Here is a 24,461-nt window from a genome sequence, read left to right as displayed (position 1 = left end):
TTTAATTACCCACAAAGTTTATTGAAGACTGCACCCAAACTATACCATCACAATGTAGTTACAATCATGTTACAAAATAAACATAATTATCTATCTGTATACAAACAACATATACACATTTACACATCCCCATCACGAGAGACATTGAATATTCCACCGTGTATGTTCGGAAAAGCACCACAAAGCCAACCCGGGCATATCAAACCAGTTTAAAACACTTTATTAAATATGACGGGGAAGACATTGAAGTGCGTACAGACAGCTGAATGACACCAGAACGACAAGACAATATTTGCGTGTGTAAGGAGTGTGTTTATCGAGCGCTGCCCGTCACAAGCCGAATGGCTGAATCCTGCTCCTGTATCTTATGGTCTCCCCTCGTCGTGGAGCCTCAAATGCGGCTGCACAAGTTCAGAGACTGAAGGGCGATGAGATAAAGGAGCAAAATTAGAACATTCGGCCCTTCCAGTCTGCCTGCCATCCCATCATGACTGATTTCTTCTCCTGTGGAAACTGTTTAATTTCTGATGCTTGGAGTTCTCCCAGGAGTTAAAAATAACAAGTGACCTTAATTTCAAAATTTTGGTTTATCTTAGAGTACAAACAAACATACAAATCCTCAGCAAACTAAACAAAGAGCTGAGAACGATGGCAAGAAGTGTAAGGCAAAAACGTCAGCGCTTCTGAAAAATCTATCACTTCTATAATAAGATAAAGGAACTCACTTCGATGATGATGAAATAATTAACAGGATAATAAATTCTTCTCCTGCTTCCAGCCGGGTACAGGTGTCAACTTTAACCGATGTTTCCATTACAAACTCTGCCATCTTCATCGGTGATGATGCCTGGGCATGTCTATTCCAGTGGTATATATATTCCCGTCAGCCGCCCCGATTAGACATGCCCAGGCGTCATCCCTGACGAAGATGCAGAGTTTGGTATTGACATGTTGATTGAAATAGACACCTGTACCCGGTTGGAAGCCTGAGAAGAGTTTAAACGTCATCTACGCCGGGAAAGCACTGGGTCCTTTATTTTAAATTAATACGCTGCATAATTTCAGTAAATGCAGCACATGTGTAATGTGCTCATCCTTAAACAATGAAAAGTGAGAAAGGTGATATATCGGTATGGAGAGGCCACTGCACAGGATCGGAAAATGCTGCAGAAAGTTGTGAACTCAGCCAGCTCCTTCATGGGCACTGGACTCCACAGCATCCAGGACACATTCAAAAGATGATGCCACAAAAAGGTGGCATCCATCATTAAGGACCCCCATCACCCAGGACATGCCTTCCTCTAATTATACCATCAAGGAGGACGTACAGGGTCCTAAAGAGCCACTCACTGTTTCAGGTACAGCTCTTTTCCCCTCTGCTATAAGATTTCTGAATGGACAATGAGCCCATGAACACTTGCTCAGTATTTTCCCTCTCTTTTGCACTACTTTTTAAATATAATGTTGTACATACTTCTTGTGATTTATACTTTTTATTACTATGCATTGCAATGTACTGCTGTCACAAAACAACAAATTTCACACATATGCCAGTGATATTAAACCTGATTCTGATACACAAACACACACAGCTGGGCTCAGACATACAACACTCCCACATTCCTCCCTTTGTGACACCCTGCTTGCTCCGTGGCCCCCGGTATGAAGCTCAAACTGTTGCAACACCTGCCCTTTAAATTCATGGCTGAGGCTGTGTTCTGTCTGTTCGCTGTTTGAGTTTGATATTAAATGAAGAGCATTGAATGGGAAGAAAGGGTTGAATACACGAATAAAGATCTCCTCTGAAGGTATATGGGGTCCTGGTGAGAGCGTACATGGAACACTGTGTACAGGTCTGGTCTCTCTCCCAGAGAGTCAGTCTGTGGAATGAAGGGAATGAAGAGAAGGTTTCCCAGATTGTTTTGGGTGGAGGGAAGGATGAGGAGGTGTCCTTAGAGAGATTATACGGACAGGGTAGCGGTAGGTATGATGTTTCCCGGCTGTGGTTTGGAACCAGGGATCCAGACTCAAAATCAGAGGTCAGCTCAGCAAGACAGAGATGAGGGGAAAGTTTCTCACCCAGAGTGCAGTAAATATTTTGAAATTTCTCCACAAGGATTCTGAATTGAAAAGGCAAATTTGGTGTCTCAGCGATGTTGGGAACTTTGCATGAAAGTGGCGCTGAGGTGAAAGGTCAGGCATGTTCCGAATGGCGATACATCCTCCTGTTTCTTATTTTCTAAAGCACATGTTTGCCTTTGCGGTGAGAGCACCTCAGATCCATCAGCAGCCGCTGCAGTTATTTCATGTTCTCGTTATTTATTTCCCGAGAAAAATAAAAACAAACAAAACGCTAGAGGAACTCAGCGGGTCAGGCAGCAACTGCAGCGATCTGTGGAGGGAAGTGGACAATCGACATTTTGGGTTGAGACATTCCAGATGAAGGATCTCGACCAGGAAAGGCGACTGTACATTTCTCACCACAATTCTTCCAGGATCATGTTTCTTACTGCAGGTTCCAGCATGTGCAGTCTCTTGGGCCTCTCTGTTCAGAACTTGTCCCTTTCAGTCCGGCCTCAGACTGAACCAGACTCTTCTCTCCGGCTTCATTTCTGTTCAGCTTCTTCTTTAGCCCATCACGCCTACGGGTCACCAACAGCAGCTCACCAGAGACCCCAATCCAGGGCCTGGGCTGATGGGCCCTGTGGCTTCTTTTTTCACCACACGACTTCAATCGTCATTCCGGGGATCGTCCTTCTGATCCCAGGGATGGTCCTTCTGATCCCGGGGATGGTCCTTCTGATCCCGGGGATGGTCCTTCTGATCCCAGGGGTGGTCCTTCTGATCCCGGGGATGGTCCTTCTGGTCCCGGGGATGGTCCTTCTGGTCCCGGGGATGGTCCTTCTGATCCCGGGGATGGTCCTTCTGGTCCCGGGGATGGTCCTTCTGATCCCGGGGATGGTCCTTCTGATCCCGGGGATGAGGCCTTTGGAGATTCAGTTGACGTTTCTGTCGCACTGTTTTTTTGTCACAAGCCCAACCCTCCTCCTTTCACAGCCGGGCTTAGGCAGTCCAGGGCTACGTTTTATTCACTGTTCCCACCTGTTTAACATTTTTCTGTTCCCACCCTGATATGGAAATAGCCACATTTTTCCCCAATGAACACATCCAGCAAAACCACTGTCAGTGCCCGACACTGCAGCGTGCAGGGGATCAGCAGCTCCCCGAAAGTGAAAGCATTCTGAATCAGGAAGTGCTGGAGTTAACATGGCTTCGAAAGGACAGGTCGAGAGTTGGACCGAGGAGGTAATTTGAATCGTCTGTCTAGATTTCTTCACCGATCCGGTGTCACTGGAGTGTGGACACAACTTCTGTCGCTCTTGTATCACACGGTGTTGGGAAAGGGAGGAGAGAAACTCCTGCCCGGAATGTAGAGAGGAGTTTGCTGACCGCACCCTCAGGGTGAATCGGACCTTAGCAAATCTGGCTGAAAAATTTCGAAATCTAAACCTGAATCCGAAAGGGAAGGAAAGTAAACGTCACTGCGAGGAACATGAGGAAGAACTGAAGCTGTTTTGTGAAACGGACAAGAAACTGGTCTGTGTGATCTGTAGAGATGTGCAGGAACACAGAGAGCACCGCTTCAAGCCGATTAAAGAAGCTGTTAAAATCTACAAGGTAAAATCAACCTGAATTCAATACTGACCCCATCGTCAAGTGAATCTCCAAAGTCCGACCTACCGCAACACGAGCCTCTATATCCAACTTATCCTGACATCTTTCACCATCTCCAGCCGGATTCTACCACCAAACACATCTCTCCCTACACCCAGCCCACTCAGAATCACTGTCTACGTCACTCCTTTATCCACTCGCTCCTCTCCCTCCTGGCACTGACACCTGCAAGCGGGACAAGTGCTACACCTGTCTCCAACCTGTCTCCTGCTGCTGTTATGTACTGAACCAGAGGTGATTAGGTAAAATAACCCTTAGGAGACAGTGCTCACAACATGACTGAGCTCAACTTGAAATTTGATAAGGAGAAAGTAAAGTCTGATGTTGTAGTATTTCACTGGAGTAAAGGAAATTACAGTGGTCTGAAAGAGGAATTGGCCAAAGCAAACTGGAAGAAGATGCTGGCAATGATGACAACAGAGCAGAAATGGTGTCAGTTTCTGGGAAAATGAGGAAGGTGCAGGATCGATGTATTCCATAAACAAATAAATACTCAAATGGCAAAATAGTACAACTGTGGCAGACAAGGGAAGACAAGCTATTGTAAAGGCAAACGAGAGAGGCTACAACAAATCAAAAATTTGTAGGAAGACAGAGGATTCAGAAGCTTTAAATACCTACAGAGTGGAACTAAAATAATCATTGGGAGGGGAAGAATGAAATTTGAAACCAAGCTAGCAAACGATATCAAAGTGGATAGTAGAAGTATTTTTCCCAAGTAGGTAAATAAAATAAAAGAGATGAGAGTGGTAATAGAATCGCTAGAAAATGAGGCTGGATATACATTAACGGGGGACAAAGAGATGGCAGATGAGCTAAATGAGTACTTTGTACCAGTCTTCACCGTGCAAAACACTAGCACTGTGCCCGGTGTTGAAGGGTTCGAGGGAAGAGAAGTGAGTGCAGTTACTGTTACAAGGGAGAAGGTGCTCAAAAATCTGAAAGACCTAAATGTACATAAGTCACCCGGACCAGATGAACTGCACCCTAGTGTTCTGAAAGAGGTAGCAATAGGCATTCTGGAGGCATGTGAAATGATCTTTCAAACATCATTTGTCTCTGGCATCGTGTCAGAGGACCTGAAAATTTCAACTGTCGCTGCACTCTTTTAGTAAGGAGGAAGGCAGCAGAAAGGAAATTATAGACCACTTAGCTTCACCTCTGTGGTTTCGAAGATGTTGGAGACAATTGTTAAGTATGCCCATATGGAATACTTCGTGACACAGAACAAAATAGGACAAAGTCAGTATGGTTTCCTCAAGGGAAAATCTTGCCTGACAAACCCGTTGGAATTCCTTGAGGAGTTACAAGTAGGATAAATGGGATGTAGTAGATCAGGGGTGTCATTTTAGGTCACGGGCCGGATTGGGCAAAATGCAGCTTCATGCGGGCCGGATCAATCGGGCGCGTGCGAACGCAGCTTTCGTTGCCTCCGTTCTGTCTCTGCTATAACTACAAAGTGTTTCACTTCACAAATTCCGTTTCTTATGAAGAAGATCGCCGAGCAAGCACTATTTTTATGATTGGTATTAACTTACAGTCGTAGGCTACAAGAAAGTTGTGCTGAGGGAGAGAAGAAACGATGCTACGTTGGCTGAGATTGTGACACTCAATATTTCATAATGCATTTTGCTTACATGTCGCAGAGCATCAAACAGTATCACTCATTTTTCACTTGCTGCTTCCAGACACCTGACATCTGTTGGTCTTAACCAGCCTGTCAACATCAGGGACCAGTTTCTGGGCAGTTCCGATTTTCATAATGTCATTTAGATGTTTGTGTGTCAGCTGCGAGCGCAGTTTGGATTTGTTAATGTTCATTATGGAGAATGCCTGCTCACAGAGATATCTTGTCCCGACGATGCAAAGGATCTTTGAGGCAAAGTCTGTCATCTTGGGGTACATTGGTCCGAGGTATTGATAGAATGAGTCCAGACTCACAGTCTCAAATTTATATTTCAAAGCCGAGTTACACTGAATTTCAATTAGTTCCATTTGGAGTTCCTCCGGCACATCCGATGCTGCGGTGACGGCAAACGCCGAGCAAAATAGTGAGAATTCCTTCTCGAGCTGACTGAAGACTTGAAAATGATTCTGAAACTTACTTTCCAGCCGTGATATTTTGTCCTTATAGCTGTCCATGTTGTCATTATTACCATGAGCGACACACACAGACTGCAAAGAGGGGAAATGAGCTGGGTTGCTCCGGGATAGTTGCATCTCCCACAGGCTTAATTTAATTTGAAAGGTACAAATGCTGTTGTAATATTCCGTAACAAGTTTGTTTGGGCCTTGCATGTTAACATTAAGCACATTTAAGTGCTCTGTTATATCCACCAAAAATGCAAGATCGTGAAGCCAGTCTGGGTCATCGAACTCTGCCACTGGCTTCCCTTTCTCATTGATGAATAGTCAAATTTCCGCATGTAATTGAAAGAAAATGTTTGAGCACAACACCTCTGCTCAAACAGTAGACTTCAGTGTGGTAGGGTAGGCCATTTCCAATATTACTTCTGGTGCCAAGAGTCGCGAAGGTCGTGTTTAACACCCCCCACCCCCGTCGGCCGGTCTGCAAGAATATTCTCAATATTAAACCGGTCCACGGTACAAAACAGAGTGGGTACCCCTGGTGCTTATGCATTATTTCTACTTCCGGGTTGCAGTATTTTACTTCCAGTCTTTTCTGCCCCGGTGCGCATGCGTGTGACTAATCAATTTGGAGTCGATCTCGCCTTTTACTGAGGCCGAGGTAGTAGATGTTGGGCTTATAAAGGTTGGTGACCACTACCCTAGAAAATGACACCGGAGAGGAGAAATGTGACAAAGGACATGGCAGAGGTACTTATTTAATATTGTGTTTCAATCCTCACTGTGAATGATAACAGCTGTACGTCAGAAATGTGAGAGTGTCCGGGGAGAGAAATGAGTGCTGTTGCTAATACTAAGGAGAGAGTGCGTGGGACGATCGAAGGTCTGAAGGTACCTGGACCAGATGGACCACACCCCAGTGTTCGGAAAGAGTTAGCTGAAGAGAATATGGGGACATTAGTGATGATCTTTCAAGAATCACTAGATCATTCAAGATGACTGGAAATTGCAAAGGTCACTTCACTCTTTAAGAAGGCAGAGCAGCTGGGGAAAGAAAATTACAGGTGAGTTAGTCTGGATGTGGTGTGCTTGGGAAGATGTTAGAGTCCAGTGTTAAGGACGAGCTTTCGGGTACATGGAGACACATGATAAAATAGAGCAAAGACAACATGCCTTCCCTTAAGGGGAAATCTTGCCTGACAAATCTGTTGGAATTCTTTGAGGAACACAGAGCCAAGATAGACAAAGAATGATTTGGATGACAGCATTGTTGCCTTTTGTGGCCAAGCTTGCAGACGATATGAAGATAGGTGAAGGGGCAAGTAGTGCTGCAGAAGCTCGGAATCTGGGGAAGGACAGAGACAGATCAGGAAATGGGCAAATAAGTGATAGATGGATTATCGAGTAGGGAAATCGTGCATGCACTTTGGTAGAAGCAATAAAGGCATAGACAATTTTGTAAACAGGGAGAAAATTCAAAAATCAGAAGTGCAAAGGGACTTGGGTGTCGTTGTGCAGGATTCCCTGAAGGTTAACTTGCAATTTGTGTCAGTGGTAAGATCGGCAAACTCAATGTTTGCTTTCATTTTGGGAGGTTTAGAATACGAGAGCAAGGATGTAATGCTGAGGTTTTATAAGGCATTGTTCAGACCACACCTAGAGTATTGTCAGCAGTTTTGGGTCCCTTATATCGGAAAAAATGTGCTGGCATTGGAAAGGGTCCAGGAGGTTCACAAGAATGATTCTGGGAATGAAAGAGTTAACATATGAGACATATTTGTTGGTTCTGGGCCTGTACTCACTGGAGTTTAGAAGAATGGCTGATTTATTATCCCCCTCAACCCTATTCTCCCGCCTCCTCCCCATAACTTTTGAGACTCTGACTAATCAAGAAGTTTACGTATCAACTTGTGCTTTAAAGATCACACTTGAGAAAATCTGCGGATGCTGGTAATCCAAGCTACACAGGTCCTGATGAAGGTCTTGCCTGGTCTCCTGTCTGGAGAGAGTTGATGTCTGGAGGATGTGGGTGGTTCGAGGACCAGATGACACAGCCTCCGACTGGAGGATGAAAATCTGCAGATGCTGGTAATCCAAGCTACACAGATCCTGATGAAGGGTCTTGCCTGGTCTCCTGTCTGGAGAGAGTTGATGTCTGGAGGATGTGGGTGGGTCGAGGAACAGATGGCACAGCCTCCGACTGGAGGATGAAAATCTGCGGATGCTGGTAATCCAAGCTACACAGGTCCTGATGAAGGTCTTGCCTGGTCTCCTGTCTGGAGAGAGTTGATGTCTGGAGGATGTGGGTGGGTCGAGGACCAGATGGCACAGCCTCCGACTGGAGGACGCTCATTTAGAACAGAGATGAGGAGGAATTCCTTTCGCCAGAGAATAGTGAATCTGCAGCAGGCAGCTGCGGAGGACAAATAATTGTGTATACTTAAACTAGATTAACACACACAAAATGCTGCAGGAACTCAGCAGGCCAGGAAGCATCTATGGAAAAGAGCAGACAGTCAACGGCTTGGGCTGAAACCCTTCATCTGGACCTGTGTTGCTTAAGGATCTGTGCATTTCCATCCCGTGTCCTAATGAGGGGTTGTGGGAAAGGGGACAAAGGAATACCCATCCCCCATCTTTGTTCCCCTCCAACTTCTTGTTATGTCTACTGTTACGTACTCGTGACACGTGACAGTGGTACCCTTGTCACGTGACTGGGGTTGAAGCTATACTGGACTTGAGGTAATGGTCTTGTGATGGAGTGACGTCATTTTCCCGCCAGTAGAGATCATGTGACAGGTTTTTTTTACAGGGTATAAGAGGAGGACCCCACCCTGTGGGGAGGGGCAGTTCGTGACTGGATTTGCCATGTTGACTTCATGCCACTGCGTGATTTAATGTGATGACGCAGTTTAGTTGAAAAATGAAGTTTTATCTAATGCCTAAAGTTTAGAAGGTCATTGCCAGCAGTTTCTTTACTGTGGAGAGTGAAGATAAAAGTTCGGGAGTTAAAGATCGAGGAGAATCAAATTTCGACAGTGGAATGGGTTCGACCTTGTGTGATCCTCATTCGGAAGGATTTCGTTGACTGTTCTCGTGTTAATCTCTGCGGGATAGCAGAAGATTGAGGACAGTGTGGAAGAAAAGGTCAGTGCCTTTAAACCGTTACGTTTCATAAAATTCTACGTGGGAAGAGATTGACTTTGGAGATTGAAGAAAAACGACGTGGAAGAGAATTTAAATCGCCTTAAAAAGTCTCTCCTTTTAAATGGACTGAGCATTTTGAACTTTTGGCAATACCACTTTTAAACAACTGTTATTGCAACATCGCTTTAAGAACTGTTTAAGCTGCCGCACAGCAGCTGTTTTCCAGTTACGTTAGTGTTTGTTTACTTTTGGGGGGTTTGTTTTCAGTGTTTAATAAACGTGTTATTTGTTATAAAAACCCTTGCCTAACTCACATATATTTATTGTTGCCTGAATACGTAACACTACACACACAGTTCACCCACAGGCTTTCCACCCCTCCCCCACCTGGTTCTGGTTCAATCACCCAGTCATCTCTCCCATACTGGTTCCCATTATCACCTCCTTTACTTCCCACTTCAACTTCCTTCAACTTCCCACTTCACACTCACAAATGAATGTGAACATTGAATGAAGGGCCTGTTCCTGTGCTGTACTGTTCTATGTTCTCTGTTCCCAGTTTCGAAGAATGGGAGTAGATCTCAGGGAAACACAAAATTCTTTCAGGGGTCAACAGGCAGGATACAGGGAGGATGTTTCCCCTGACTGAGGAGTCAAAGGTCAGGGGTCACTGTCCGTTTGGAATTATCAGCACGGGGGTGCGTACAGCATAGAAATGTTCCCTTTGACCCATCGCCTCTGTGCTGATCTATTTACCCATCTACATTCATCCCATTGGCCGGCATTAGGTCAGTCTCCCTCTGTGTCTTGCCTATTGAAGTGTCTGTCCAAGTGTCTCTTAAACACAGAGGACTGGAGGCCTGTGACCTGCAGAGGTCGGTGCTGGGGCCGGGTTGTTTGTCATTCATATTAATGAATTGTATGAGAATGTAGATGACACAGTTAGTAGGTTTGTGGGTGACACTAAAATTCATGGTATAGTACACCGGGCTCTTGGTCAACTGTAGAGTTGGGTACAGTGACAATGTTTTAAAATACATCATGCCAGGGACGTGGATAACAAAGGGGGAAAGGAATAATGGGCAAATGGGACCAGCTCAAAGTTGGGCCAAAGAGCCTCTGTGACCTCCTGCTTAAATCCATTCACTCGCCCCCTTTCCATCTTAATCCACCCCTTTCCTGCACTCGTTTCTGCTGTCTCTCTCCCCTATTTATTTCTGCTCTTGAGGGAAGATGTCGATCTGAAACGTAGACTGTACATCTCTCTCCACACATGCTGCCTGACCTGCTCGGTTCCTCCAGCATTTTGTGTCTGTTTGATCGGGAAATCTCTGCTTTCCGTCCAGCGGAAAGATATTGGAGAGATATTAGTTGCCCACCCGCTTCCCTGGGAAAGGTTGCCTGTCTGCAACCCGACTGCGCTGAAGGCCCACGGGCTTTCCACTGGTCCTGGGGAAGCTTTGCCGGAGTGTTCCCCCAATCTCTGGGGCAGCGCTGCCTGAGTCTCCCCCCAATCCCCGGGGACTCACTAATTCTCTGCTTCTCCCCGCAGTCTCTGTCACCCTGGATGTGGAAATGGCGAATCCGTGGATCGAGGTGTCTGAGGATCGGAAGAGTGTGACATGTACCCGGACCCGGAGAGAGCTTCCTGACACCGGGAAGAGATTCACAAATCGGGCTTGTGTGCTGGGATCGGAGGGATTCACATCGGGGAGACATTACTGGGAGGTGGAGGTGACGGGGATTCGGGACTGGGGTCTGGGAGTCGCTGCAGGGTCTGTGGAGAGGAAGAGAGGGGTCGGACTGAGTCCGGAGACCAGATTCTGGGTCATTGGGCGGTATTATGACGTGTTACTTCGGAATTATGACATGATGAAAGTTCGTACCTCCCCTGAGTCCCGTCTCGCTGCCTGTCCCATCCCCAGCAGGGTGGGAGTTTATCTCAGTTATGAGTCCGGGACAGTTTCATTTTACAACGCGGAGACCAAGTCCCATCTCCACACCTTCACTGGGAAACTTTATCCTTACTTTGTGAATGGGGATGAAAACCAGTGGCTGAGAATCTGCTCCGGTTCCGCTCCGGGTCTGTAAACGGGTCGGGTCCTGGGACTGGCGTCAGGAGTAAGATCACTGTAAATGTAAATATGCGGAGAGTGAAATAATCATGAGATGAGAATTATCGATCCATTAATTTTAACTCATTCATTGCGTCCAACAACAGAATAGAATAGGGTCCTGAGCTCCCCCGGGTCCTACAGTCCACCCGAACTGAGACAGGTTAAATGGGACAAATGGGGGTGGTGCTGACTGGAAAAGACAGTGAAGATTGTTCATTAAGTTCATCTGCCATTTCTTTGTCCCCCATTACTACTTCACCAGCATCATTTTCCAGTGGTCCAGTATCAACTCTCATCTCCCTTTCACTCTTCATGTAACTGAAAACTAAGCTTTTAGTATCCTGATTTATATTATTGGCCAGTTTGCCCTCATATTTCGTCTTGACCATTCTTATGGCTTTTTTCATTGCCTTTTGTTGGATTTTAAGAGCATCCCAATAATCCAACATCCCACTCACCTTTGCTACCTTATATGTCATTTCCTTAGGTTTAACACAGTCCTTAACTTCCCTTGTCAGAGACGGATTCCTACCCCTGCCATTGGAGAACTTCTTCGGTGGGACATGTCTCTCCTGCTATTCCCACATCTGTCAGCCACCTCTGTTAAGCCATCATCCCTAGAGTAACGTCCCTATACAATTGGGATGTTACCATTATTATATGCCTTTGCCTGTTCAATACTGTGAATTAATTTAAAGTCAGTCCTATAACTTAAGTTTTTATCTGAAAACTACCAACCCCTCAAAGATTGTACTGAAGGCTGCATTTGATTTTTTTTCACCCATATCTGCTTCACACTGAAATAGTATGTGTTTAAAAGTTTCATAATGACAAAATGTACACGACAGTGATATGAAGCAAGGTGAGCAGAGCTGGGACTTTTCTCTTTGGAGCGTATAAGAATGAGAGGGGACTTGATAGAGGTCTACAAGAGTATGAGAGGCATAGATAGGGTGGATAGTCAGTACCCATTTCCCAGGGCACCAATAGTAAACACCAGAGGGCATAGGTACAAAATTAAGGGATGGAAGTTTAGGGGAGACTTCAGGGGTAAGTTTTTTACACAGAGGGTTCTGAGTGCCTGGAATGACTTGCCAGGTTTGGTGGTGGAGGCTAAAACATTAGGGGTATTTAAGAACCTCTTGGACTGTTTAGCAACAAAACCTGTTAGAAGTTCAACTGTGGATATAGACATTCCACTTCGCATATCAGAAGCTAAGGGGATGGTAGGGTTAAGAATTCAGGACTTATGGCAAGATCTGTAGGAAAATTGACATCAGGACTGATGCCTTTACAGAATACATAAACAAGTTGGGTTTATGGAAGAAGGGCTTAAAACAGGAAGGGAAGGAATGATATTGACACGACTTAGAATTGCCAACACTATGCTGAATTATGCCTTGTATCTAATTAGAAAACTTCATTCTGTGTCATAGGACCATAGAACCATAGAACATTACAGCACAGTACAGGCCCTTCAGCCCTCCATGTTGTGCCGACCCATATAATCCTTAAAAAAAATACTAAACCCTCACTACCCCCATAATCCTCTAATTTTCTTTCATCCATGTCATAATCCTCTAATCCTCTAACCCCATAATCCTCTAATTTTCATTCACACATGGATGAAAGAAAATTAGAGGATTATGGGGTAGTGACGGTTTAGTACTTTTTTTAAGGATTATATGGGTCGGCACAACATGGAGGGCTGAAGGGTCTGTTCTGTGCTGTAATGTTCTATGGTTCTATGGTCCTATGACACAGAATGAAGTTTTCTAATTAGATACAAGGCATAATTCAGCATAGTGTTGGCAATTCTAAGTCGTGTCAATATCATTCCTTCCCTTCCTGTTTTAAGCCCTTCTTCCATAAACCCAACTTGTTTATGTATTCTGTAAAGGTGTCAGTCCTGATGTCAATTTTCCTACAGATCTTGCCATAAGTCCTGAATTCTTAACCCTACCATCCCCTTAGCTTCTGATATGCGAAGTGGAATGTCTATATCCACAGTTGAACTTCTAACAGGTTTTGTTGCTAAACAGTCAACCCCATCATTTCCCTCAACAGTGCGATGTGCAGGGCCCATAAGGTGCAGACATATGAACCGAACTCTGTATATGAAATAATGTTTGATGAGTTTCCAACAGTCAATCTGACCTACTGCTAGACTGTCCTGTTTTAAGGCTCATCGAAACCGAAAGAGAATCTGAACAAATTACAAGTTTGCAAAGACCAATTTCCTCCACACACTGTAACCCTAAAATCAAAGCAAAGAATTCTGCTCCATAGACCCACCAATGGCTGGTAAGTGATTTCTTTATCATTACCTGCAACTCAGGCACATACAAAAAATGAAAACAGACACACCAACATTCGCAGTTAAATTATGTTTTAATCCATCTGTAAAAATGCTGACCGTATGATAATAACTTTCATTAATATACTCGTGAACCAACAGACTCTCAGGCAGAACAGAATCCAGTTGTGTAACCTAAAATTAACTACAGTCATTGGAAAAAACATCAAAGTGGAGTTACCGAGAAAGCTACAGTGGAACATACTGTATCATCCAATACACCCATATTCCCAGCGTGATAAGAACCCAGCCACCCAGAACTGAAAGCATTCTTCTTGTGATGTTCCCAACCACCCTTTAGCACAGAATATTCAATCCAATTTGTTAACATCAACTTCCACCTCTGTCCCTGTAAGGGTAATTGTCCCATTTCAACCAGTAAAGCCGAAACAGGGGACGACCTGACTTAACCACAACACAATCTTAAAGCACAAAATGTATCACACCCAAACATCATAAAGTTGAAGAAGAAGGTGATCTATAAACCACAAACATAATCCAGAACAGATCCAATTAAACAAACGAGATTGGTCAACACATATTTTCATGTAACACCCCAGAATACTCACAGAGATAATGAAGAGTATGTAAAGTTTCTTTACATTTATCAATTATTTTCTGATCCGGTGCTTCCATGTCAGCTTTTATTATCCGTCCACATGCCTGGAAATCTTACCACTGACACCTTTTAAAGAGTTTGACCATATTATTTCCAATCAAGTGCAGGTCTGCTAATCCTGTATGTAAAGCACATAATTTGTGTTTTTGCTACTGAAAGCTTAAATCCCATCTATTCGCCGACTGTTCGACCTTACTAATTGTTAAAACATCCTATATACAGTAAAAGTGAAATTTCTACCTCTAATCCATAAACCTCCATCATTTGCATATAGGGATTTACAGAATGAAAAACCTATCTCAGAGAAAAATATTATTAATAACAATATAACATAATAAATACTGCCTGTGGGATCCCAGTCTCTATCTCATAACAACCTGAATATAACTTTCCCACCCATACCTGATACAAAATGTTCAATTAAAACAACTCAATGTTAGATAATAGCCCCTCCATCCTCATTTCCACAATTTCATAAAAATCCTTTCCTTCCATAAATACCATCTGCCTTTTGAATAGTGAAAATACTGCTGTTACAACATCTATATTTAACTGTGCTTTCCTAATATCATCTTCCAAATATAAAAATGAATTCAATGTCATACTTGCCCATCCATACCTTTACAAGACGTACAAATAGAAACAATCAGAAAAAGTTGTACAATAGCCCTCTCAATTGCATTTCCAAATATTAATCAAGTCCATCCTTCAATAAATATTATTTGCCTTTTCAATAATAAAAATATTGCTATTACAACATCTTTATTTAACTGTACTTTCCTAATATGATCTTCCAAACCCAGACTGATTCCAATGTTATTTAATAGACAATAGACAATAGGTGCAGAAGTAGACCATTCGGCCCTTTGAGCCTGCACCGCCATTTTGAGATCATGGCTGATCAATTACTATCAATACCCGGTTCCTGCCTTGTCCCCATATCCCTTGATTCCCCTATCCATAAGATACATATCTAGCTCCTTCTTGAAAGCATCCAGAGAATTGGCCTCCACTACCTTCCGAGGCAGTGCATTCCAGACCCCCACAACTCTCTGGGAGAAGAAGTTTTTCCTTAACTCTGTCCTAAATGACCTACCCCTTATTCTCAAACCATGCCCTCTGGTACTGGACTCTCCCAGCATCTGGAACATATTTCCTGCCTCTATCTTGTCCAATCCCTTAATAATCTTATATGTTTCAATTAGATCCCCTCTCAATCTCCTTAATTCCAGCGTGTACAGGCATGTACAGCGTGTAAGGCAGAGATTGCTAGGTATCTGAGTAGCCAGGGTATCAAAGGTTATGGTGAGAAGGCGGGTGAGTGGGACTAAATGGGAGAATGGATCAGCTCATGATAAAATGGCAGAGCAGACTCGATGGGCCGAATGACCGACTTCTGCTCCTTTGTCTTATGGTCTTATTCTACCGTTCCAAACTCCCCTCTGATAAAACGTGAAATTACCTCTTTTATCAAAAATATAATTCAAACACCTGATTACCATACATTCCACAAGTTTACATAAATGAGACTTTAATGATATTGGTCTAGAAGAAGGAGGATCAGACGGGGAGATCCAGGTTTTAGAATGGGAACTACTACAACCATTTTCCATGAGAAAAGTAGATGGCCAAACCTCCAAATACGATTCAGAAAGTTAATATTCTCACAAAAGAAAATTACACACATACCTGTTGAATCAAGATTTTCCACAAGTTCATGATACATTTTATTCCCATTCACAACGCTATTCTCTGCCCCTTTCCTTATAAAACTGACAACACCACCCCTCTATCAACAAACCCGTCAAGCCAAATGACAATATAATCCTGCACAGCAATAAAACTTAAAATGTGCAGGTTTCCTGAACAGATATAACATCGGAAGAATCTGACAAATCAGAAATAAACTACTTAAAGTGTTGCCCATGTAAAATCAGGCTTCTTGCATTTCACTTCAATATTTCAATCCCATTACATATCTTCACAAGTAGACTGGGATGCAGAAACCCCCACAAATCAGAGCTTCATTCACAGCTTCCCACATAACACCAGTTACACCAAGATACCTTTCTGCAGCTTTCACAATAATTTTAATTTCCTCAGTAGGATGAGATGTCTGAGCAGTACAATTCACCACATCGGTTATAAACATCACAAACTTCATTTTATCCAGCAGTGAAGTATCTTTGGTGAGAGAACTGTGATGCCGGCATATATCCACTGACGTCACAGTCTGTTCTCTGAGTGGGATCACTTTATCCAGTTTACCTGCTCTGCTTGCTGTACTTGTCCTTGAACAGGCCCTTCTGCTCACTGTGTTGTTCTGAACCAGTTGAACTGGTCACTTCATGCCTTACTAAACCAATCCCTTCTGCCTACACAAGGAACACATCCCTCCATTCTCCTCACATTCACGTGGTATCTAATAGCCTCTATCACATCTGCCTCCACCACCACCCGATATTCACTCCAGACTCGCACCACGATGGGAATGAAAAACAAAACTTGAAACGCAAATCTCCTTTAAACATCCTGAGTCAGGTTTTTAACATCATTGTCTTTTCTAATTGTTTTTTTTCAACAGCAGCTATGCAGAGAAAAGATACAAAATGAACTAAATTACAAAATACTTCAATAGTGCAAAAAGGTCCAATGAGGATGTGTTCCCCCTTTCTCCTGAAGTACATGCCCACTGGCATTGGACATTTCCTCCTTAGAGAAACAATCCTGGCTGTCCACTCTGTCTGTGCCTCTCACATTCCTGTAAACGTCTGTCAGATCTCCCTCAGCCTCTGCCACTCTGGAGAAAATTACCTGAGATTGTCCAGTCTCACTTTATCCAGGCAGCATCCTGTTAAGCCTCTTCCACTCACCATCCAAAACCTCCGCATTATTCCTGTATTCGAATGCAATTCTCCAGATGTGGTTAAACTAGAGATTTATACAACTGCAACATAACTGCCTGACAATGAAACCACTATCTGGAAGTTATGAACTCAGATTCCAAGATCTCCCTGTAGATCAACACAGTCCAATCTCGCCCCATGAATATAACAGCAAAGAGATAATGCTGAGGCTTTATAAGACACGAGTCAGGCCGCACTTGGAGTATTGTCAACAGTGTTGGGCCCCACATCTCAGACAGGATGTGTTGTCATTGGAGAGACTCCAGAGGAGGTTCAGAAAGATGATTTCAGAAATGAAGGGGTTAAAATGAGGAGCACTTGGCAGCTTTGACCCTGTGCTCACTGGAACTCAGAAAAATGCGGGGGAATCTCATTGATAGATAGATAGATAGATACTTTATTCATCCCCATGGGGAAATTCAACATTTTTCCAATGTCCCATACACTTGTTGTAGCAAAAACTCATTACATACAATACTTAACTCAGTAATAATATGATATTCATCTAAATCACTAACTCAAAAGCATTAATAATAGCTTTAAAAAAGTTCTTAAGTCCTGGCGGTATCCACCTCCACCATCGCTGCCAGCAGTGCATTCCACGCACTCACCACTCTCTGTGTAAGAAACTTCCCCCTGACATTCCCTCGGTACCGACTTCCAAGTAGCTTAAAACTACGTCCCCTCGTGTTAGTCACTTCAAGCCTGGGAAAATGCCTCTGGTTATCCACATAGTCAAAGCCACTCATCATCTTATTACAATTACTTATGTACAGGTTAGGAGAAATATAGCTTCAACATCACCTCACAGCTCTTGAACTCAATCCCACGGTTGATGAAGGCCATCACACCAGACGTTTTCCTAACAACACTGCCAACCCCCACAGCAGCTTTGAGTGTCGTATGGACATGGACCCCAAGATCTCTCTGACCCTCCACCCTGCCAAGAGTCTTACCATTAATATTATATTCTGTGTTCAAATTTGACCTGCAGAAATGAATCTCTTCATCTGTGTTGAACTCCATCTGCCACTTCCCAGTTCTGCATCCGAGGCGAGGAAATAGATTGCTGAGCCTCTGGCTAGGATCATTATGTCCTCATTGTCCACGGGAATGGTCCCGGAGGATTGGAGGGAGGCGAATGTTGTCCCCTTGTTCAAAAAGGGTAGTAGGGATAGTCCGGATATAGACCATTGAGCCTTACATCTGTAGTGGGAAAGCTGTTGGAAAAGATTCACAAAGATAAGATTTATTGGCATTCAGAGATCATGGTCTGATCAGTGACAGTCAGCATGACTTTCTGAAGGGTAGATCGTGTCTAACAAGCCTGATGGAGTTCTTTTAGGAGGTGACCAGGTATATAGATAAGGGTAGTGCAGTGGATGTGATCTACATGGATTTTAGTAATGCATTTGATAAGGTTCCACACGGTAGGCTTATTCAGAATGTCAGTAGGCATGGGATCCAGGGATGATTGACCAGGTGGATTCAGAATTGGTTTGCCTGCAGAAAGCAGAGAGTTGTGGTGGAGGGAGTACATTCGGATTGGAGGGTTGTGACTAGTGGTGTCCCACAAGGATCAGTTCTGTGACCTCTACTTTTCGTGATTTTTATTAACGACCTGGATGTCGGGGTAGAACGATGAGTTGGCAAGTTTGCAGAAGACACAAAGGTTGGTGGTGTTGTGGATAGTGCAGAGAATTGTCAAAGATTGCAGAGAGACATTGATAGGATGCAGGAGTGGACTGAGAAGTGGCAGATAGAGTTCAACCTGGAGAAGCGTGGGGTGGTAGACTTTGGAGGGACAAACTCCAAGGCAGAGTACAAAGTAAATGGCAGGATACTTGGAAGTGTGGAGGAGCAGAGGGATCTGGGTCTCCATGTTCACAGTTCCCTGAAAGTTACCTCACACGTAGACAGAGTCGTTAAGAAAGCTTATGGGGTGTTAGCTTTTATAAGTCGAGGGACAGAGTTTAAGAGTCGCGGTGTAATGATGCAGCTCTATAAAACTCTGGTTGGGCCACACTTGGAGTACTCTGTCCAGTTCTGGTCACCTCACTATAAGAAGGATGTAGAAGCATTGGAAAGGTTACAGAGGAGATTTACCAGAATGCTGCCTGGTTTAGAGGGTGTGCAATATGATCAGAGATTAAGGAAGCTAGGGCTTTACTCTCTGGAGAGAAGGAGGATGAGAGGGGAAATAATAGAGGTATAGTTGATATTAAGGGGAATAGATAGAGTGGACAGCCAGCGTTTCTTCCCCAGGGCACCACTGCTCAATACAAGAGGACATGGCTTTAAGCTAAGGGGAGGCAAGTTCAAGGGGGATATTTGAGGAAGATTTTATACTCAAGAGAGTGGTTGGTGCGTGGAATGCACTGCCCGAGTCAGTGGTGGAGGCAGATACACTAGTGAAGTTTAAGAGTCTACTAGACAGATATATGGAGGAATTTAAGTTTAGGGAGGCAGAGTTTAAGTGGCGGCACAACATTGTGGGCCGAAGGGCCTGTGCTGTGTTGTATTGTTCTATGTTCTATCTATTTCCCGCTGGAATCTCTCTTTTTTTAAAATTTTTTATTGAAGGCACGACACAGTACAGAAAACGTAATGCATTACATTTTCCTCCATTTTGTTTTTATACCTTACCCCGAAACAACACCACAACGTCATCAGTGGGGCCTTCTGGGAGTTGTAGTCATTTGTCCTCGATCGCTCCCTGTCGAAGCATGTTTCGTCAGCCGCCACAGACGTCACCGAAACAGACCCACCGAGGCGCGAAGGGGAATCACACCCGTCCTTGTGGGCGCCGAGGCCGGCGACTCCAACAGAAGCGACTTCGCTGACCTCCGCCATGGCGATGGAGCGGAAGAGGAGGGGCTGCTCATGGGCCGATTTCCTCCAGCCTATAGTAGCTCAGACTTAAAACTGAACCCTGCTGTCATTGGCTATAGTGCCTGTCGCTCAAATGGGAACTCGGAGGGTGATTAGTTTATGTGAACGCCAGTCAGCCTTCCTGTCTTTATGAGTTTGGATTTGGATTTATAACGGGACAGGAAGCAAATTGGGAGAAATGTGAGTTTTTATGTGATGGTTCATCAGTCCCCGAGTTACATTATTAACATTAAAAGGGCAAAGGCCGTGGTGAGGAAGTAGGTGATTTACTGGAGGTTATATAGAGATAATATTGGAAGGGATATCAAACTTGGAATTGTTTGGGATATGTTTTCGAAAATGGGATTTGTGGAGATCATAATATTCCAGTGTTGATTAATGAGGGCAAAATGATTGTTACTAAAACAGGGAAGGTTGTGTTACTGGCTGGGTCATTTGCTAACATTAATAATCAGGATAATTTAAGTGAAGAAGTTAAACAATGTTGGGATATGTTTTTCAGTGAATACCCCGATGTGCTGGAAGTCAGCTGTAGCAATGACAGTATCACTGAGGGAGAGATTTCTTTGTATGAATTTAAGAAGTCTATTAATAATGCAGGTCAGGTGTCCTCAGGAAAGAGTGATATTTGAAATTGTAATTGTATATAACTCTCTTTTGTGAAAATATTAAATCCCCATTTTATCCTAGTTAAGGGCCTATATCGTGAATGTCTCATTTATGTAAACTTATGCAATGTATGGTAATCAAGTACTTGAATTATATTTTGGAAAGAGTGGTGATGAAGTGTTTCATTAGAGTGGATTTTGGAAGGGTGAAATGACATTAGATTCAGTTTTAGGTTTGGAAGATGATATTCGGAAAGCACAATTAAATAAAGATGTTGTAATAGCAGTATTTCTTGATACTGAAAAGGGAAATGATATGGAAGAAAGGACTTTTGATTAAATTAGGAGTGAGAGGGACATTGTATAATTTTTCTGAGTTTTTTATTTGGACGGACTGTGCAAGTACGGGTCGGCATGTTATGTTTGTGTTTCTATGAGATAGAGAATGGGATCCCACAAGGCAGTATTTGTAGCCCTTCATTATTTAATATTATGATTAATGATATTTTCTCTGAGATGGGAAAATGGGATACCCTGGGTAAATCACAATATACAGATGATGTAGCTTTATAGAAGAGAGGTATTAATTGCAATTTACAATTAATAGGTCAAACAGTGGGCAGATTGATGAGGATTTTAAGCTTTCAGTCGTTAAAACACATTACGTGGTTTACAAGCAGGATTAATAGACTTGCACTTGATTATAAATTAAATGATTACTACCTTGAGGAAGTGTCAGTGGTAAGATTTCTCAGTATGTGGATGGATAATCAGCTGACATGGAAGCACCTATCAGTAAAATAATTGATAAATGTAAAGGAGCTTCAAATCTCCTCAGGCATCTAAGTGGGTATTCTTGGGTGCAACATGAAAATCTTTGTTGACCAATTATATTTGTTTAATTTGATCTGTTCTTGATTCTGTCTGTGTGGCTTATGGATCAGCTTCATCTTCAAATTAAAAATGTTTGTATTTGATACAATTGCAGACTTAAAGACTGTGTTCCGGTGCGGTAATGTTGTCTCCTGTTTTGGCTTTACTGATTGCAATGGGAGAATTACCCTCAAAGTAACAGAGGTTCAAGTTGATGTCAACATACTGGATTAATTTGCGGGGGCAAGGAAATGATCATCCTGTTAAAGGTGTGCTGGAGGACGGTTGGGGACATCACAAGAAGAGTGTTTTTTGTTTTGGGTGGCTGGGTTCTTACCACGCTGGGAATATGGGTGTATTTGATGATACAATATGTCCCACTGTAGCTTTCTCTGTAACCCCACCTTGTTTTTTCCAATGACTTCAGTTGATTTTAGGTTACACGATCCGATTCGGTTCTGCCTGAGAGTCTGTTGGTTCATCAGTATATTAATGAAAGTTATTATCATACAGTAACCATTTTTACAGATGAATCAAAAGATAAGTTAACTGGGTATGTTGGTGTGGCTGTTTTTGTGTGCCTGAATTGCAGGTAATGATAAAGAAATGACTTATAGCCATTTATCAGCAAAGGAAGCCGAATTCTTTCCCAACAGTTTAGGCTTACAGTGGGTGGAGGAAATTGGTCCTTATAATTTGCTCAGAAGACATTTCGGTTTTGATGAGTCTTAAACACGTCATTCTGGCAGTAGGTCAGATTGACTGTTGGAAACTTGTCAAACGGTATATCATATATAAAGATTGATTTATATGTCTGCACATTATGGACCCTGCACATCACACTGTTGAGGGAAATGATGGGGTTGACTGTTTATCACCAAAAGCTGTTAAATGTTAAGCTGTGGATTTTGACCTTCCACTTAGCAAATTAGAAGCTAAAGGGTTGGTAGTGTTAAGAATTAGGGGCTTATGGCAAGACGTAGGATAATGGACATAAGGACAGGCACCTTTACAGAATACATAAACCTGTTGGGTTTATAGAAGAAGGGCTTAAAACAAGGGAAGGAATGATATTGACATGACATAGAAATGTCCACAGTATGCTTAAATCTCTGCACTCTTTCAATCTCTCCAACCTCTCCATGGATACCTCATGCCTGAACTAACCTCCCATGTGGGACCTTGTCAAAAGCCATACTGACTATCCTTAATCAGCGCTCTGCTGTCCAAATACTTGTAAATCCGATCTCTCTGAACATCTTACAATAATTTACCGACTACTGATGTCAGGCTCACGGGCCTGTAATTACCTGGTTTACTATTGGAGCCTTTTTTAAACAATGGAATAACAAGAGCTACCCTCCAATCCTCCGGCACTGCACCCGTGGCTGAGGACATTTTAAATATTTCTGTCAGGGCCCCTGCAATTTCTACTCTAGTCTCTCTCAAGGTCCGAGGAAATATCAAGTCAGGCCCGGGGGATTTATCTACCTTTATGCGCTGTAAGGTAGCAAACACCTCCTCCTCTTTAATCTACAAATGTTCCATGACACTACTGCTTGTTTCCCTTCCTTCCATATACACTATGCCAGTTTCCTGAGTAAATACTGATGCAAAAAAACTGTTTAAGATCTCCCCCATCTCGTAAGGCTCCACATATAGACGACCACTCTGATCTTCTAGGGGACCAATTTTGTCCCTTACTATCCTTTTACTCTTAATATACTTGTAGAAACCCTTCAGGTTTTCCTTCGCATTATCTGCCAAAGCCACCTCATGTCTTCTTTTTTTTCCTTCCTGATTTCCTTCTTTAGTATTTTCTTACGTTTTCTATACTCTTCAAGTAACTCATTTGCTCTTTGTTGCCTCTACCTGCTATAAACCTCTCTCTTTTTCTTAACGAGATCACCAATATCCCTTGAAAACCAATGTTCCCTATGCCTGTTAACTTTGCCTTTAATCCTGGCAGGAACATGCAAACTCTGCACTCTCAAAATTTCACATTTGGAGGCATTCCACTTACTGAACACATCCTTGTCAGGGGGGAAAAAAACTTATCCCCATCCACTCTTCCTAGATCCTTTTTCATTTCCACAAAATTGGCCCTTCTCCAATTTAGAACCTCAACTCAAGGACCAGACCCATCCTTATCCATAATTAACTTGAAACTGATGACATTATGGTCACTGGACCCAAAATGTTCGCCTACACATACTTCTGTCACCTGACTGTCTGGTTTCCTAATAGGAGATCAAGTATTGCATCCTCTCTCGTAGGTACCTCTATATATTGATTTAGAAAACTTTCCTGAAAACATTTCACAAACTCCAAGCCATCTAGCCCTTTTACAGTTTCGGAGTCCCGGTCAATATGAGGGAAGTTAAAATCCCCTACTATTACAACTTCCTGTTTCTTACATCGGTCTACTATATTTATACAGGTTTGCTCCTCCAATTCTCTCTGACTATTGAGCGGTCTATAATACACCCCTATTAGTGTGGTCACACCTTTCCCGTTCCTCAGCTCCACCCATATGGCCTCTGTAGACAAGCCCTCCGGGCTGTCCTGTCTACGCACAGCTGTGATATTTTCCCTGACTAGTAATGCCACTCCTCCCCCTTTCATCCCTCCCCCTCTATCACGTCTGAAACAACGAATATTTCTATCATGTATAAACCTTAGGTGGGAGGTTACATTTGTATTAATGTAATAAAAATAAATTATAAATTCTACCAATGGAACCTCTTACTAAAAGATTCATATTCAAAATAGTATCCAACAAATCAGATTCTTGCATATATGGAAACTTAGATAATTATTTTTGTAAAAAATGTCTGACCTGAAGATATTGCAGTATGTGTGTATGAGAGAGAGAATATTTGCTAATTAACTCTTCAAAAGTCATCAATCGACCATCACAAAATAAATGAAAATAAAAATAAATAAATCTGCAAAGAGCAAAACACATCCCCTTAATCACTAAAAATTAAACAAGATTGTGAGAGAGAACTTAATATGACCTTTGTTAATGAAGATGGTCAATTCTTCTTTGATATGTGCCAATCAGTGTTTAATTGAATTTAAAATTGTTCACTTTTACTATTTAACAAAGGAGAGCCT

At 42.9% G+C, this 24,461-nt stretch overlaps 1 long non-coding RNA gene across 1 annotated transcript; it reads right to left on the bottom strand.

Moving 5' to 3' along the window:
- Positions 1–21,597, bottom strand: LOC140722027 (uncharacterized). The gene is made up of 3 exons (XR_012097527.1): positions 19,615–21,597; positions 17,925–18,188; positions 1–11,100 (listed from the first exon to the last, which is right to left on the bottom strand). It is a non-coding gene; the product is annotated as an uncharacterized lncRNA (long non-coding RNA).
- Positions 21,598–24,461: the final 2,864 nt, after the last annotated feature.

The sequence above is a fragment of the Hemitrygon akajei genome, unplaced genomic scaffold, assembly GCF_048418815.1.
Source record: "Hemitrygon akajei unplaced genomic scaffold, sHemAka1.3 Scf000067, whole genome shotgun sequence".
NCBI classification, from domain to species: Eukaryota; Metazoa; Chordata; class Chondrichthyes; order Myliobatiformes; family Dasyatidae; genus Hemitrygon; species Hemitrygon akajei.
Note: the sequence above shows the minus strand (reverse complement) of the source record. Positions and strands in the feature narration are given on the sequence as shown.